General features: G+C 47.5%; 1 protein-coding gene and 1 pseudogene across 4 annotated transcripts in view; both read left to right on the top strand.

Annotated features, from left to right (window-relative positions):
• The window catches only part of plcl2 (phospholipase C like 2), a 410,033-nt gene that overhangs the window by 119,850 nt on the left and 271,698 nt on the right, over nt 1-18,485 (top strand). The gene's annotated exons all lie outside the window — the stretch shown is intronic.
• LOC147117223 (mitochondrial import receptor subunit TOM22 homolog pseudogene) lies at nt 13,143-16,497 on the top strand (annotated as a pseudogene).

The following is an 18,485-nucleotide window of genomic DNA, read 5'->3' as shown; positions in this document are numbered from 1 at the left end:
TGTCCTAAATGGCCTACCCCTTATCCTTAGACTGTGACCCCTGGTTCTGGACTCCCCGACCATTGGGAACATCCTTCCTGCATCTAGTCTGTCCAGTCCTGTCAGGATTTTATAAGTCTCAATGAGATTCCCTCTCATTCTTCTAAACTCCAGCGAGTACAGCCCAATCGACCCAACCTCTCCTCATACGTCATTCCTGCCATCCCAGGTATCAGCCTGGTGAATCTTCGCTGAACTCCTTCCATGGCAAGAACATCCTTTCTCAGATAAGGCGACCAAAACTGCATACAATACTCAAGGTGTGGTCTCACCAAGGCCCTGTATAATTGCAGTAAGACATCCTTGTTCCTGTACACAAACCCTCTCGCTAAGAGTTCAACTTCCAGGCTGGTCCCTGACAGCAGTTTCTATAAACAGAGTTAACTTTTCTCTAGGCTCCACACTCTCTATGTTTATGAAAAAAGCAGTTGTCACTTAGTTGATCTTCACATTTAGTTGCCAGTTTATTCTGACCCAGGTAATGAAGCCTGCAGGAATTAGCACACAAGGAAAATGACTGAAGAAAGGCACAATGGGGGAGAAATTCAGTTGGTTGCGCCACCCGTTAGCACCTTAAGAGGGCGATAAGTGGGGCGCGAGCCAGCGAGCACCCGGGCGCGGCGAGACCTGCGCCTCTCGCGAAATTGAGCGGACATTTTGCGGCGGCGCTAAACCGCAACGCCCGCTCAGCTGCGCGTGCAGATCCTGGCGTCATTTCATGGTGCAACGCCCTTGGGGCGCCCCGAACTGGAACTTCAGTGGCGCCCCCCTCCTTTCCGCCTGTCGCTCCCAGCGACTGGTTGACTGGAACGGTTCCCAGTCGCTGTGGGGCTGTGGGGGCGCTATTTAAAGGGGGCTCTTCCTGGCTTCTTTGTGGTAGCCATTTTTGGACCACTCCTTCTGTGAGAGAGAGAGAGATTTGCAGAGAGACAAAGGGACAGAGCTTTCTGCATTGAGTCAGCGCTCGCTGAGGTACTTTTGGCTTCTGACCAGAACTTTGTAGTTGGTTTGCTTTCTCACCGGCATAATCTTGAGTGGCCACATACTATGGGGGCTGCAATGGGTGGGAACATTGGGCTTCTCCATTACATTGAGAGGGCACAGAGACACAGAGAGAGAGTGCCAATCATGGCCAGACGGAGGAGGGCCAACAAGCGTCTGCACAGGAGACCTTACCGTCCCAGGGTATTCCGCCAACAGTTCTCATACCTCACTATGTCTGAGGAGCAGTGTTGTCGGAGGCTGCGATTCAACAAGGAGGTGGCCACTGAGCTCTGCCACCTGCTTCAGCCAGATCTGCAGCTTCAACTGAGGAGCAGGACGTCTCTGTCGGTGGCAGTGAAGGTCACAGTGGCTCTCAACTTCTATGCCACCGGCTCCTTTCAATCCGCTACTGGGGACATTGCCAATATCTCCCAGTTCGCGGTGCATTGCTGCATCCGTCAAGTCACGAATGCCCTCTTTAAAAGGAGACGTCAGTACATCTCCTTCCCCATGACCACGGACAAGCAGCAAGAGCGCGCAATGGGATTTGCAAGAATAGCGGGCTTCCCCATGGTCCAGGGCGCCAGTGACTGCACGCATGTGGCTTTGCGGGCGCCGCAAGAGAATGCCGAGGATTACCGCAACCGGAAGGGGTTCCATTCGTTGAACGTCCAGTTGGTCTGTGACCACAGACAGCTGATACTCGCTGTCAATGCCCGCTATCCAGGCAGCAGCCACGATGCCTTCATCCTGCGCCAGACTTCTGTGGCAGACCTTTTCGAGGCCCCGGCTCACCCAGGAGGCTGGCTTCTCGAGGACAAGGGCTATCCTCTGTGCACCTGGCTGATGACCCCGCTCCGTTCGCCCAGCACCCCTGCTGAAGAAGGATACAATGAGAGCCATCAAGCGACCAGGAACATCATTGAGCACACAATCGGTGTGCTCAAGCAACGGTTCCGCTGTCTGGACCATTCCGGAGGAGCCCTTCAGTACTCACCTGAGCGAGTCTCCCATTTCGTTGTTGTGTGCTGCATGCTGCATAACCTGGCAATCCTCAGGACTCAGCCACTGCCACCCGACATTGGAGCACCAGCAGAAGAGGAGGAGGAGGAGGAGGAGGAGCAGCAGCACCAAGACGGGAGGGAGGCATGAAGTGCAAGGGCCGTCAGTCAGCGGTTTATAGCAAGTCAGTTCTAGGCCCCCTCTGAGGGAATGGCTTCTGCCATTCAAAGAACATGAATGGAACCGTGCCGCAACCCCTAAGCCGGTCAAGGCAACAAATAGTTCAAAGAGCAAACATGCACATTCTGAATAAAGACACTTCTTTATTTAACAAACTGTGTGCCCTTCCCGCATGACAAACTAATAGAGAGAAACCCCCAAAAAAGCTGTCACTCACATAACTGGCTCTCACATGGAGACAATGAACAAAACCGTAACCAAAAAATGACCAGGATCCTCGGCCTTCAATAAAATATTTAACAACATTTTGCCACACCTCCTACTTTTTGCCCTTCGAGAGTGATCTGCTTCGCTTGCAAGATTCGCCCCTTCCCACCCTGCAGCTCCTCCGCAATGGGACCCCAGTGGCTGCAGCAAGGCTGGGGGAAGGCTGCTGAGTGTCAGAAACTGAGACTGCAGATGCCCTTGAGGGACGGCCTGGACCAGCTCTGGGCCTGGAGGGCCCGGCTGCTGACTGCTCCAACTCTGCATAGGTGGCAGCAGTCTGTCCTACAGGTGGTGGCAGCTGCAGTGGAGAAGTGACAGTGTTGGCAGCAGGAATGCTGGCATCCTGAGAGAGGACAGCAACTCCCTGTTCGGACGACACACTGGCACACCCACGGGGCAGCACTGCAGCATGCGGAGCAATCTGCTGAAGCACAGACTGCTGGCCTGCTGCGGCGCGGCGAGGGCCCCGGCGATTCGTGCCCGATCCAGCGAGGGTGGCAGCAGTCAGTGCTCGTGTGGCCTCAATCTGCGTCTGCATCAGACCAGCCACTGACTGCATTGCAGCACTAAGCACTTGCGTGGCAGCCGCTTGTGCTGCGCCGAAGTCCTGGAGACTCCTTGCCTGTGCTGCGCCGGCGTCCTGGACAATCCTTGCCTGTGCTGCGCCGACATCCTGGACAATCCTTGCCAGTGACTCAATGGATTCGGGCATCCTTGCCACTGCAGCCATGTGCTCAGTGTGCCTGTGCTCCGCCTGGGTGCTCATTTCAGCGAGGAGCCGCACCTCTTCTGCGCTCACTGTAGCAGGACTCTAGGCCAGACTCTCCCTCTGGGGAGAAGGCCGCCGAGCTTCCCTACGCCCCCCACCCCCCGCGTTGCTGCAGCCCGCTAGGCCCTGGAGCTTCACCCTCCTCAGACCATTTCCCCCTGCTCCCCTCCAGGGAAGACGTGTCCCCATTATGGCCATGGGCTGCCTCGGCTGAGGGTGGCACTGATGGTCCGGCTTCCTCCTCGTCGTCGCCTTCAGAGTCACTCACAGTGGCAGCTTGAGGGCCCGCCTCCTCACCTGGCGAATCAGCATCTGAAAGCAGGGAGGTACAAGAGTGGCATTAGCGTGAGGACAGGGTGGCAGCGAGGGAGGCATGAGTGCTGCAATCTACTGTATTGGTTCGATAGTGGCAAAGGATGCTGGTGTGAGGCACAAGTGGAAGGAGAGAGGTCAAAAAGGTGATGACCTTACCATTGCTGTCCAGAACGGGGTCGGCATCTCCTGTGGCGACGGGGCCAATCATCCGGCCTGCCATAATTCGCTGGACTCGCTGCTCCAGATCGGTGAGGGCTTGAAGGTGAGGCCGGCCTCCCCCGGTCCGTTGCTGCTGCCTCCTGTTATGGGCCAGCTTGCCCTGCAAGAGCAAGGACGGGCTCTGAGTACAGTGTGAAGCCCTGATCTTGGCTGCACTGCCTCCCATGGTGGAATAGCCCTTAGTGTGTAAAGTGCTGAATGTGCGTGTGAGTTTCCTGAAAGGGCCATAGGTGTTGGATGAGGGCTGGGCATTGGGGCTTTCAGGACCATTTGGCCATAAAGTGAGGTCGACATGCAGGGATGAAGAGGATTCTGAAAAGGGCACTCACCCTGATGACCCGAGTGAGGTCGTTGAACTTCTTCCTGCATTGCACAAGGGTCCTAGGCACCATGCTGCTGGAGGTCACTCTGTGAGCCACCTCCCTCCAAGCTTTGCGATAGTCGTTGGGCAGCGGCCTCCTGCCACTGTCTGGGAACAGGATAGATTGCCTGCGCTCCACCGCGCCAACCAGAACCTGCAAGGCCCCCTCGCTGAACCGCTGCGCTCGCTCCCTGGCCCTCTCCATGGTCCTAGGCGTAACAATGTGGCAGCAGGTCTGTCCAGGCCGAGAATCAGGGCTCCGATGAGCAGGGTGTGGCTGCAAGCCAAGATCGACCCTCCCCTTTAAGAGCTGACCGGCGCCAGCGTGTCTGCGTGCAATCGCTAACTGGCCGCACCTGCGCTGCGCCTGCCCTCAGTGGTAGCGCCTCACTTCTCCGGCTTAGTGCCTTAAGACAGTCGTGCAGCGCCTGTTTTAGCGCTCCAAGCACCTCCTGGGGCGAAGCAGGCCAATTTACCAGTAGGTGGCGATAATTTGCGCCGGGCGCAAAATTTCGCGCCCGGCCGATACTTACGCCCCAAACGGGGCAATACTGAATTTCTACCCCAATTTATTTGGAGGTGCTCACTACATCTATTGCAAACACTAGCTCAGGTGATTTAGCTAGTCAGTTTGAAGAGGGTATACTGGGTGAATCACGGAGTACGAGTGAGCAGCAGTAGCTGATGGAAGCAGAGGAGCAGCAGGAACCCATGGGCTAGGGGGCCAGATTGTATCCTTCCTCTGCCGTGGAGCCTTGGGTACAGACAGGGTTAATTAGGAATCTCATAGTAAAGGATCCTCTGGGGTAGAGTGATCATAATATGATAGAATTTCACGTTAAGTTTGAGAGTGACTTGCCTCAGTCCGAAACTAGAGTCTTAGGGGGAAAAATTCAGTTGTTTGCGCCTCCCGTTAGCGCCTTAAGAGGGCGCTAATGAGGCGCAAAGCAACTAGTGCCCGGGCGCGGCGATGTTTGCGCCGCTCACGAAATTAACTAGATATTTTGCAGCGGCGCTAAACACTACCGCCACAATCTCCTGCGCTGGCAGAGCGTGATGTCAGTCGAGTGCGCAACGCCCCAGTAGCGCCCCGGACCGGATATTGAGTGGCGCCCCCTGCCTTACCGGCTGCCGCTAGCAACGACAGGTTGAGGGGAGCGTTTTGCAGTCAGGAACGGACTGGGGGAGCGCTATTTAAAGGCGACCGCTTCCTGCCTTTTTTTGTTGGTGACATTTTTGCACCACGCATTCTGAGAGAGAGTGAGAGACTTCTGGAGAGATTCAACACTGTGTGAAGGAGTTTTGCATACTGAGCAGCACTTTGCAGGTTCATTTTGATTTGCCCTTGTATCTATTTAGAAGAGACTGTATGGGCTGCACTCTGAGCTCTTTCCCTGGGTCTCTCCATTGTTCTTTCCAGCAGATTTGATGTACAGGTCTCTCCAGGCCTAGATTCAAGGCTGCAATGAGCAGGATGTGGATGGAGAGCAAGATCAACCCTCCCCTTTAAGGTAAAAACAGAAAATGCTGGAGAAACTCAGCAGGTCAAGCAGCATCTGTGAAGAGAGAAACAGAGTTAATGTTTCAGGTCAATGACCATTCATCAGAACTCCCCTTTAATAATTGGCCGGTGCCAGTGTGTCTGTGTTCCATTGCTGACTGACATCACATGAGATTCGCCAGCGCTCTGAGGTAGCGCCTCGCTCCTTGGCCTTTGCGCCTTAAGACAGATGTGAAGCGCCTGATTTAGCACTCCAATCACCTCCAGGGGCGATAAAAGCCAAGTTTGCTGTCGGAGGCAATAATTAGCGCCAGGCGTTAAACTTTGCGCACGACCGATAATGGCGCCCGAAATGGGGCAATACTGAATTTTTCCCCCTTAAACTTAAATAAAGTCAATTACAGAGGTATGAGGGGCGAGTTGGCTAAGGTAGATTGGAAAAATAGATTAAAAGGTATGGCAGTAGATAAGCAGTGGCTAGCATTTAAAGAAATATTTCATAATTCTCCACAAAAATACATTCCATTGAGAAACAAAAACTCCACGGGAAAAGTGATCCATCCGTGGCTAACTAAAGAAGTTAAGGATGGCATTAGATTGAAAGAAGAAGCTTGTAATGTTGCGAAGAATAGTAGTAAGCCTGAGGATTGGGAGAGTTTCAGAAACCAGCAAAGGATGACCAAAAAATTGATGAAAAGGGAAAAAATAGAATATGAGAGAAAACTAGCAAGAAATATAAAAGCAGATTGTAAGAGCTTCTACAAATATGTAAAAAGCATAAGAATAGCAAAAGTAAACATTGGTCCCTTAGAGGCTGAGACTGGAGAAATTATTATGGGGAATAAGGAAATGGCAGAAACGTTAAACAAATATTTTGTATCTGTCTTCACAGTAGAAGACACAAAAAGCATACCGAAACGGTGGGGAACCAAGGGTCTAATGAGGGTGAGGAACTTAGCGTAATTAATATAAGTAGAGAAAAAGTACTAGAAAAAATAATGGGACTAAAAGCCGATAAATCCCCTGGGCCTGACGGCCTACATCCTAGGGTTCTAAAAGAGGTGGCTGAAGAGATAGTGGATGCATTGGTTTTGATCTTCCAAAATTATGTTGATTCTAAAATGGTCCCAGCAGATGGGAAGGTAGCATATGTAACACCGCTATTCAAGAAAGGAGGGAGAGAAAAAACAGGCATTACAGGCCAGTTAGCCTGACATCAGTCAGTGGGAAAATGCTGGAATCCATTGTTAAGGAAGTGGTATCAGGGCACTTAGACAATCATAACATGATTAGTCAGAGTCAACATTGTTTTATGAAAGGGAAATCGTGTTTGATAAATTTATTAGAGTGTTTTGAGGATGTAACTAGCAGGGTAGATAAAGGGGAACCAGTGGATGTAGTGTATATATAGATTTCCAAAAGGCATTGGATAAGGTGTCACATAAAAGGTTATTATTACACAAGATAAGGGCTCATGGGGTTGGGGGTAATATAGTAGCATGGATAGAGGATTGGTTAACGGACAGAAAACAGAGAGCAGGGATAAACAGATCTTTTTCAGGTTGGCAGGCTGTAACTGGTGGGGTGTCGCAAGGATCAGTGCTGAGGCCTCAGCTATTTACAATCTATATTAATGACCTAGATGAAGGGACCGAGTGTAATGTATCCAAGTTTGCTGACGATACGAAGCTAGGTGGGACAGTAAGCTGTGAGGAGAACAGAGTCTGCAAAGGGATATAGATACATTAAGCGAGTGGGCAGTAAGGTGGCAGATGGAGTATAATGTAGGAAAATGTGAGGTTATTCACTTTGGTAGGAAGAATAGAAAAACGGAATATTTTTTAAATAGTGAGAAACTTTTAAACGCTGGTGTTCAGAGAGATTTGGGTGTCCTTGTGCAAGAAACACAGAAAGCTAGCATGCAGGTGCAGCAAGCAATAAGGAAGACAAATGGCACGTTGGCCTTTATTGGGGGTTGGAGTATAAGAGTAAGGAAGTCTTGCTACAATTGTACAGGGCCTTGATGAGACCACACCTGGAGTACTGTGCACAGTTTTTGGTCTCCTTATCTAAGGAAGGATATACTTGCCTTGGAGGTGGTGCAATGAAGGTTCACTAGATTGATTCTTGGGATGAGAGGACTGTCCTATGATGAGAGATTGTGTAGAATGGGCCTATACTCTGGAGTTTAGAAGAATGAGAGGTGATCTCATTGAAACATACAAGATTCTGAAGTTGATTGACAGGGTAGATGCTGAGAGGTTGTTTCCCCTGGCTAGAGTGTCTAGAACTAGGGGGCATAGTCTCAGGATAGGTGGTAGGCCATGTAAGGCTGAGATGAGGAGGAATTTCTTCACTTAGAGGGTTGCGAATCTTTGGAATTCTCTGCCACAGAGGGCTGTGAATGCTGAGTCTTTTAGTATATTCAAGGCTGAGATTTTTGGACTCTAGGGGAAATCGAGGGATATAGAGATCGGGCGGGAAAGTGGAGTTGAGGTCGATGATCAGCCATGATCTTATTGAATGGCGGAGTAGGCTCGAGGGGCCGTATGGCCTACTGTTGCTCCTGTTTCTTATGTAGACCTAATGGCGTCTGTTTAGCTAGCAATCCATTTATAAATACAATGACATTTTCTCCAGTCAAGTGTGTGCCAAGCGTCCTGCAAGGTCTGGTGGCGTCTGAGGAGGAACTCAGTAGTTACATTTGTGCTGTCCTCATGGAGCACGTGGCAACTCTTTGGCCGTCTGTAGCCAGCCTTCTGGATGCAGCATGGGTCGATAAACTGCCGTGGGTGATGCTAGGACTGTGCACGGCGCCGAAGGAGGATCTACAGTCGTCGGCCGTGGAAATGGTTTACGGTCAGCCACTTCGAGTTCCGGGCGAGTTCCTGCCGTCCCCTACGCGGCCGTGGTCTGCAGCCAGTCAGCGAGAGGCCCATCGGGACGCGGCTCAGTGTTTCCACCCGTTTCTGACCTCGCAGCACGGTTTGCCTTCTTCCAACATCCCTGGGGAGCTGTCAAAGGCCAAGTTCGTCTTTGTGCGCCAAGACGGCCATCGTACCCCGCTCGCACCTCCTTATGCAGGTCCGTTCCAGGTTCTACAGACCGGGGACAAGAGTTTCGTGATCGACGTCGGGGGCAAGCCTGATCACATCTCTGTTGATCGCCTCAAACCTGCGCACCTGGACCTCGAGCAGCTGGTCGAACTGGCGCAGCCTCCGCACCGGGGCCGGCCGCCGCTACGCCTAACCGCACCGTGCTACCTGCCAGCTCGCCACCTGCTCAGCGTTTTCCTCTCCGGGAATTTAGGAGTCGGTCAAACAGGCTTGTCCGACCTCCTCGGCGATTGACTTTCCTCATTAAAGACAATTCTGGGGGGGCGTATGTGGCAAAGCCACCAAAGAGACTCTCACAGTAACTTGTACAATTGTCTTTAATCATTATTGTTACCGTTTAATGTTTGCCCTGTTTAAACAGCGCGGGATCGATAAAATCGCGATCTGACGCGATGATGTCATCACGTGGGTCACGTGACGTTCCCAACGGCGGGAAACGTGATGACGTCAGGGTTGAGGGGCGTTTCCAGTTAGTCCTCGTGGAGAGAGCTAGTGTTTGGAGTTTCTCCTGCGTTTTTGTTTTGTAATACTTTCAGTGCATTAAACTAAGTTTGTTAACTACCAGTTTAGTTCACAGTGTTTTTGTTAGGAGTGCACAGACTCCTACACTATGTCCAGGCAATCCAGTGTGTCTGGGCGCAGACCCAGCATAATCTCCCCAATAATGTGGGGTGCACTGTCCTGCTGCAGACTTAAGAAAGGAGCCTATTCACAACACTTGTTTGCTTCCACTTTGAAATCTAATTACAAGTGTTTCCTAGCTTAGAACATGTCTCTATGTTGGACTGACAGTTTCAAGCTCTGGATTTAGTAATTTTAACTTTACTTTATCCTCCTCCTTTTGATGGGCCCTGAAATCGCGGTGTCTGTGATGGCGTACTCTCAGAGTACGCTGTCATGTTCCCTTTGAAATGCCCCGCAAGTTCCGGATTTCTGCAGGCGTTTGCGCACACATGAAATCCGGAACTTGCGGCTTGTCAACGTACGCCGACAGGCCATCCGTGGGGGCCCCAACAAAGCAATCGCTGGCGCAGAGTTGGGCTCTTTGCCCAGCCACTGGCCCGAAATTGCCCACGTAAGTCTTACGGTTGATGCAAGGGCCTGTTTACATCAGCGTAAGGGGTTATCTAAGGCTTAAGTTAAACATTTTCATCTCCTAAATTAGACACATACAGTATTAAATGAGTTCATGGCCCAGATTACAGTTTTAATGATGTATAAAATTATCAAAAAATTTAATTTTTATTAAGGTTGGTGCAGGGAAGGTACTTATGAATAAAATTCCGATTCTTTACATTGTATGATTATTAGATTAGGGGATTCCCTTCGTAAACGATTCAAATGGAATTCTACTTATTGATTGGAGGACTGGGCCCACATGATCCCAGGTATGCTTCCGACCCGCCTGTGTCCCTGGGATCCACGCTGCCCTCCGCCTGGAGGCCTGAGACCGCAACTTTTTGCAGCCTGAGCGCCAGGAGGTCCTTTGGTAATTATTTCGCGGGTCGGAGGCGTACTCCGGAGGTACGGCTCCGACTGCAATTTCTAGCCTTTAATTATCTCTCTTATTTTTATTGTCTCTATTTGTTTCCTTGTCTGTCCACACGCTCACTGTACATTGGGTCAAAATTAGCATTAGTGTTTTTCCCTAACAAGTAGCAATTTGTATAGTTTGAAAAGGTTTTTCTCCTTGTTTCCTCTCCTTAATTTCACAAACATCACCGCCTCCATTAACTTGTCTAAGTTAAATAGCTCCAAAATAGAATGAAAAGCAGTGAATTGAGAGTAGAGCATCTGACGGGGAGGTCAGGAGCAAGAGCTAAGGCCAAAAGTTATTGAAGTCAGTTCTCAGTGGGGATTGAAGTGTATCCAGGATGAAGGCGAGATCCTGTTCTTGAAGTTTGTGTGAAGCTTGATTAGAAGTGTAGGCGGCCAAAGGTGAAAGATTGAAGTGAGTTGAAATTATAAAGGGGGGGGGGGGGGCGGCGGCAGCGGCCGGCGGGCATCAGGATCATACTGTGAACAGAATGGGGATGTCGGCTTCAGTATCAGTAAATGTTTTTTGAGTTTGTCACACTCCAAACATCATGCTTTGTTACAGTTAAAAAAAAGAAAGGTAGCAAGTTGTTTTCTGATCTTGGGATGGAGCCAAGGATTTACAACCTTCTGCTGATCTGCTGAGAAACCCTCCAACTGTCCTCATGATCTGCCTAAAAAGAATTAGCTTGTAATTGACCTCGGGGATTTTCCTATTTGCAGTAATTAAACCTTGCAGCCTTAAAGTGACACAACTCTACCTCAGCAGCAGAATAAAAATGGTGCTTTACATGGCATAATGCTCCTGATATTTAAAAACAGAATACCTACCTCCTTACTATGAGCAACAAATAGAAAGTTCACTAGTTTTGAACGAGTATGAAGGTAAATTCCATGAGGCTGTTCCCATGCAGACCCTCACTGCCCAGGAGTATAGATCAGGCTTTAGTGTCATAGTCCTATCTCAGATCTGCAGTGACATCGAATGAGGCTCTGCACTGAGAGCAAAGCCTCCTGAATTTACCTGCACTCTAATCTGTGAGGTTATTGTTTTATCTCCACTTCAATAATATGCTACAAATAAGTACTTCTAAGTTATTTCCTTATACAATGCAGACACAAATTGCTAGAATAATTTAAATTATTGCAGGCCATGTTAAATATATACAAACAAATCCATGTTATTGGTGCTATAAGAACATAGGAACAGGAGTAGTCCATTCAGCCCCTCGAGCCTGTCCCATCATTCAATGAGATCATGGCTGCTTTTTATCCTAACTCCATCCACCCACCTTGGTTCCATATCCCTTTAGACCTTTGGCTAGCAAAAATCTATCGATCTCAGATTTATAATGATTAATTGAGCTAGCATCATCTGCTTTTTGTGGGAGAGAGTTCCACACTTCTACCACCCTTTGCATGAAGAAGTGATTCATAACTTCTCTCCTGAATGGCCTGGCTCTGATTTTAAGGTTATGTCCCCTTGTCCTAGACTCCCCCCACCAGCGGAAAAAGTATCTCTCTACCCTTTCAATTCCTTTCAAAATCCTAAAAACCTCAATTCAGCAAAACCGCAATTGCCACCAGATGTTAGGCTCGTGCAGCTGAGCTTTAGTAGTTTTGTACTCACCCATTCATTCTAGCCTGCTTGATGAACAACAGTCTGTTTGCTTCCTGTTTTCTTCCATAAATTAATGTATTCCCCTACCCAGTTATGGAGCTAAATACCACCTTGCCTGAGCAGAAGTATTCCCCTTAATCAAAATCTGGTTTATTATTCTTCTGTTCCATTCTGCACTATCTGGCATATTGCTCACCACAGGAAACATGACTTGCTTGCAAACATCATCCAAAATGAACAGATTGTTTTGGGTGCTTCACCTCGGGTCTCTACTGGAAAAGCGCTGCAGAACAATTTGACAGGCATGACCTACTTGCAAAGAGTAATTTGAACAACATAATCATGTTTCAACGCGTACACAATTCACATTCCCTAAATTTGATTAAAACTATTGTAGCTGAAGCTGAACATTAATTTCCTGTATATTTCTTCCTGGGCAAAAAATGATCACAATATGCATGCACTAATAAAATAAGGAGTTAAAACTAGAAAATAACAAAACAACTGGTTACTGAGAGGAACCTATTATTTTTCTCAAAAGTATTTGCTAATATTCTGTAACGCCAAGTACAATGTAGATTTTGGTGTAAAATCTACAGCGTATTAAAAGAGAAGAGACAAGTTCATGACAATACAGATAACACAATACTGGAAAAAAGTAAGCAATGCTTTACCCGTATTGTAGATTTTAGGTCATACCTATTTGAGCCTCAAAGTGGCACAAGTAGGTTTATTTTGGAAAGCTACCCAGTTTTGCAGCTGAAGATGTTAGATCATGGATCACTGACCTCTAATAATTAATGTTTTTCAGGCTTGGTGGCAAATAATAGAATATTATGTAAATATAATAATAAACCTATACTGTTGTTCAAAATCAGAATTATTATATTAAAACTGTGGTGCTTAAAAGGTTTGCTATCAAAAGAATTCTTGATGTGCAAATTTTGAACTATAACAAAAAGTGAACAACACGTAAACTATGAAAAGTACAATTTATAACTGATCAATTAATTCAGGTAATAATTACATTATTGCAAAATGGTTTAAAGAATCAGAACATTTTAAAATTTCATATAGTGAATATGAATTATATATCTATATATATATACATATATATTGCTTAATTCTCCCTTCCATTTTCTCTTAATGTGGCTTGTTTTAACATCATGCTCTGCATGTTATTAATGCGTGCCTTTTCTTGCCAATTGTAAATTATTCCGGTAATTCATGGGGAAGCACATTTCATTAGGTCAGTGGTTTGCAAACTAGGATCCGTAGAGAATTTCCAGGGGGTCTGTGAAAAAATCCCCAGGCGTTGGCTCGGACTCTAATGGCGTAGCGGGCGATGGCGGAGGAGCAGAATCTAGAGCGGCGGATCGAGGCCAAGGACTAAATTGAGGATGATGATCAGCTCGATGAATCCCTCACAGAAAAACGATGGGGTTTGACCAAGATGTTCCCTGAGGGCATGCAAAATGCTTCTGGGCTTGCTGCAGACTGCTCAGTGATGCTGACCAGGAAATTCTACAGTTACACCCGATCGGCTCTGTGAGTGGGAACCACGTCCTTCATGATCGGTGGTGTTTGAAACTGAGGAACTACAACTAGAACAGAAAATCCAGCCACAGAGACCGATGCTGTTGGGTCCGAACACTGGAATGTCTGGCGGAATACCGGGAATGCTGCCACCGCCAGTTCCAGGGAAAATATAATGGATCAGATATGGGAACTGCTGGTGGAGGAGGGGGAGGTTAAGGGAATAATGTACTTTGGGGTAGGAGATTTTACACCATGAACAGATGCTGTGTCTGCAGTCCATCGCCAGGGAGACTTCAGTTAGTCCTCAGTGTTCAATCAGAGAGCCTGATACACTGAACGTCCTGTCTGCAAATACTGTCAGCTGGTCAGGGTGGCAGTGGAGGGTGAGGAGGTGGCGGAATCTGAACTAAAATCTGCTGGATCAGTCATGGGAGGGGGAGGGTAAGCTCGATGGGTTTTCCCAGAGCCCTGTTACTAATGAACTGCAAACCGTGTCTATCACAGGCATCTTCTATCACCGTGGCCGGAATTTTGCCTACCACTGCTGGCTCCATCCCGCTGTTGAAAATGAACTTCCCTTAATGGGGCCTATTAAGCCCACCAGCGCGTTACCCGGACCAATTAGATGGAGCGGGTCTGGTGAAGTCATTCATGACACGTTTTCAGCCGGGATCTTTAAAGGGACCATGGCCACATTAGATTTGAAATTTAATCTAGCATAGTGCTGTCAGTGTTCTACAGCATTGAGGTGCTGCAAACACTGACAATGAATGCGCAGAGGCAGAGGGCTGCACCCAGGTTCTCCGATGACTCCCTCCATATGCTTATGGAGGGAGGCAGAGCACGCAGGGAGATCTTCTTCCCTTCCGATGGGCGGAAGAGATCTCCACAGGAGATCAACACAGCCTGGTTGCAGGTTGCAGAGGAGGTCACCAGCAGGGATGTGGTCAGGAGGACCTGGGTGCAGTGCCGCAAATGTTTCAATTATCTCAGTTCTTGGCTGCACCTGCTCACTGTGACTGAACGATTCACTTTGGGAGCAGCGCAAACCCCCTGCGTCCGTCTGTGCCTCCCCTTGGCTGACACTGAGCAGGAGGGAGTTGCAGGTACTGCGGGGATATTAGTCTGCGCTGGTTCTGGCACAGTGTTAGTGCCTGCGGTGATTGATGGGCACCTGGGCATGGCTGTGGCTCAGATCAGTTGAGGCACGGGTGGCAAATGCTGGCCCCAGCGCTCGGGCAGAGGGCCAGCGCCTCACCACAGTAAGAGACGTGCCTCCTTCCTACAGCCTGACTTCTCCCTCCAAACCTGGCAGATGGGTGGGCCACAGGCTGCTTGGGTCCAGTGGATCCCAGTGTGACAGGTGAGGTGTGGCTCTGGCCGGGGTGGATCACTGTAGGGTCTAGAGTCTTCATCTGAGATGGGGGGCAACCTGACTACATGCGCGAGTCCTCCATTACATGTCACACGGAGATGAGTCTACCTGCAGAAATGGTGAAAAGTTACCATTCAGCTGTTTGACTTGTACTTGTGGTTTAATAAACTCTTGATGCCAGAAAAAAAAGAGACGGAGGGAGAGAAAAAGAATGCGGGCCAGCAGCAGCCACAGTGCCACTGCCAGCAACAGGAGTCGGTGGTGGAAATACACACGGCCAGCTGTTCGGAGAGGAACCGACCGTCTGTAAACAAAGATCCCGTCCCGACTACCAGCCGGCTGTTACAGCGCCGCGCTACGGCCAAAAAGAACAGGCCCCATAAGTCGGACATACATTACATTAGATCTGTCTGTCCACGGTCAAGGGCCGGCCAAGGAGCAAATCTGACATAATAAAGCACTTAAATACACTGAATAACCAATGCATTTTGTAATTTAAAAAAATCATGCTTTAAAATCACACTCATTTTATACAGTACATACATACTTGAGGGATTCCTGTTTTGTAAATATCACCATAGCTATATTGCAATTCATTGTCAGAAGATCCTGGTACATTATCAATACAAGGGGGCAATAATAATTTAGATGGGGGGTCCGTGATTGCTAATCCATTTGAAAAGGGGTCATTCAACTAAAAATGTTTGAGAATCACTGCACTAGGCATTAAAATGGCAGGAATTTGGAATCTGAGCTATATTTGTGTGAATAGTACAAGACAGCCATTAGGCCCTAAGTGCTAATTCCCTCCCTAAACTTCTCTGCCTCTCTACCTCTCTCTCCTTTAAGACACTCCTTAAAACCTCAGTTTTTCAACACGCTGTTCTTCACCCATCCTAATAGCTCCTTCTTTGGCTCGGTGTCAATTTTTGCCTGATTACGCTCCTGTTACTCGCCTTAGGATGTTTTACTATGTTAAAGACGCTATATAAATCCAAGTTGTTGTTGTTGTCGTTGATTTGTACTGACTTTTTTGGGGAAAATGCCAGATTCGTGGAATTTTATAATGGCTGCTGAGCATGCAGTTTTTAATTTGTGTGTCATAATTGTAGACAATGGGGCAGATATACAGAATTAAATTCCTAATAGTTAGATTTGCATATAACCATATGGTAACCTTTTACTACAACAACAACTTGCATTTATATAGCACCTTTAACATAGTAAACCGTCCCAGGGCGCTTCACATATGATTACATATTACATAGGATTACATAGGATATACGGCACAGAAACAGGCCATTTGGCCCAACCAGTCCATGCCGGCGTTTAAGCTCCACTCGAGCCTCCTCCCGTCATTCCTCATCTAAATCTATCAGCAAAACCCCCTCATATGCTTGTCTACCCTCTGCTTAAATGCATCTATACTATTTGCCTCAACCACTCTCTGTGGTAGTGGGTTCTCACCACTCTCTGGGTAAAGAAGTTTCTTCTGAATTCCCTATTAGATTTCTTGGTGACTATCTTATATTGATGGCCTCTAGTTATGCTCTTCCCACAAGTGGAAACATTCTCTCTGTATCCACTCTATCAAAACCTTTCATAATTTTAAAGACCTCTATTAGGTCACCCCTCAGCTTTCTTTTTTCAAGAGAAAAGAGACCCAGCCCATTCTTTCCTGATATGTATAATCTCGCATTTCTGGTATCATCCTTGCAAATCTTTTTTGCACCCTCTCGAGTGCCTCTATATCCTTTTTATAATATGGGGGAGGTGGGACCAGTTCAAACCGGACGGTTTGCACCTGAGCAGGGCTGGAACTGATGTCCTAGGGGGAGTGTTTGCTAGTGCTGTGGGGGAGGGTTTAAACTAAAATGGCAGGGGATTGGGAACCTGAGCAGGGAGACAGAGGAAAGGGAAACAAGGATAAAAGCAAAAGATAGGAAGGAGAAAAACAAAAGTGGCAGTCAGAGAAATCAATGGTTTAAATCAAACGTGGCCACAGTAAATAATAATTCTAATAGGTCTAAGAGTGTTAAAAAAAAACAAGCCTGAAGGCTTTGTGTCTTAATGCGAGGAGCATTTGTAATAAGGTGGATGAATTGGCTGCGCAAATAGAGGTAAACGAATATGATTTGGTTGGGATTACGGAAACGTGGCTCAAGGATGGCCAAGACTGGGAACTCAACATCCAGGGGTATTCGATATTCAGGAAAGATAGGCAAAAAGGAAAGGGAGGTGGGGTAGCAATACTGGTTAAAGAAGGGATTAACACAATTGTAAGGAAGGATATTAGCTCTGATGATGTGGAATCTGTATGGGTAGAATTGAGAAATACTAAGGGGAAAAAACGTTAGTGGGAGTGGTATATAGACCTCCAAACAGTAAGGCGGAGGTTGGGGATGGCATTAAAAGGGAAATTAAAGAAGCGTGCAATAAGGGCATAGCAGTCATCATGGGTGACTTTAATGTACATATAGATTGGGCTAACCAAATTAGTAACAATACTGTGGAGGAGGAATTCCTGGAGTGTTTACGGGATGGTTTCCTGGACCAATATGTCAAGGAACCAACCAGAGATCAGGCCATCTTAGACTGGGTATTATGTAACGAGAAAGGATTAATTAGCAATCTTGTTGTACGAGGCCCCTTGGGTCGGAGCGATCATAATATGATCAAATTCTTCATTAAGATGGAGAATGAAGTAGTTGACTCGGAGACTAGGGTCCTAAATTTAAATAAAGGAAACTACGATGGTCTGAGGAGCGAGTTGGGTAGGATTGATTGGGGAATGGCACTCAAAGGGTTGACGGTGGATAGGCAATGGCAAACATTCAAAGACCGAATGGATGAGCTACAGAATTTGTTCATCCCAGTTTGGCATAAAAATGAAACAAAAAAGGTGACTCAACCGTGGCTAACAAGGGAAATTAGGGATAGCATAAGATCCAAGGAGAGGGCATATACATTGGCCAGAAAAAGCAATAATCCTGAGGATTGGGAGCAGTTTAGGATTCAACAAAGGAGGACAAAGGGATTAATTAAGAAAGGGAAAATAGAATATGAGAGTAAGCTTGCAGGGAACATAAAAACTGACTGTAAAAGCTTTTATAGATATGTGAAGAGAAAAAGATTGGTGAAGTCAAGCGTAGGTCCCTTGCAGTCAGAATCAGGGGAATTTATAATGGGGAACAAAGAAATGGCAGACCAACTAAATACATATTTTGGTTCTGTCTTCACAAAGGAGGACAAAAATAACCTCCCAGAGATGCTGGGGAACATAGGGTCTGATGAAAGGGTGGAACTGAAAGAAATCAGTATTTGTAGGGAAATGGTGTTAGGAAAATTGATGGGACTGAAGGCCGATAAATCCCCAGGGCCTGATAATCTACATCCCAGGGTACTTAAGGAAGTGTCCCTAGAAATAGTAGATGCATTGCTGGTCATCTTCCAGAACTCAATAGACTCTGGAACATAACCCATGGATTGGAGGGTAGCCAATGTTACCCCACTATTCAAAAAAGGTGGTAGAGAAAAAGCGGGGAATCATAGACCGGTAAGCCTGACATCGTTGTGGGGAAAATGCTAGAGTCCATTATAAAAGATGTAATAGCAGAGCACTTGGAAAGCAGTGACAGGATCGGACAAAGTCAACATGGAT

This window comes from Somniosus microcephalus, chromosome 5 (genome assembly GCF_052327205.1).
Source record: "Somniosus microcephalus isolate GS21.2 chromosome 5, FLI_Smic_1.0, whole genome shotgun sequence".
NCBI classification, from domain to species: Eukaryota; Metazoa; Chordata; class Chondrichthyes; order Squaliformes; family Somniosidae; genus Somniosus; species Somniosus microcephalus.
This window is presented reverse-complemented; position numbering and strand designations above follow the sequence as displayed.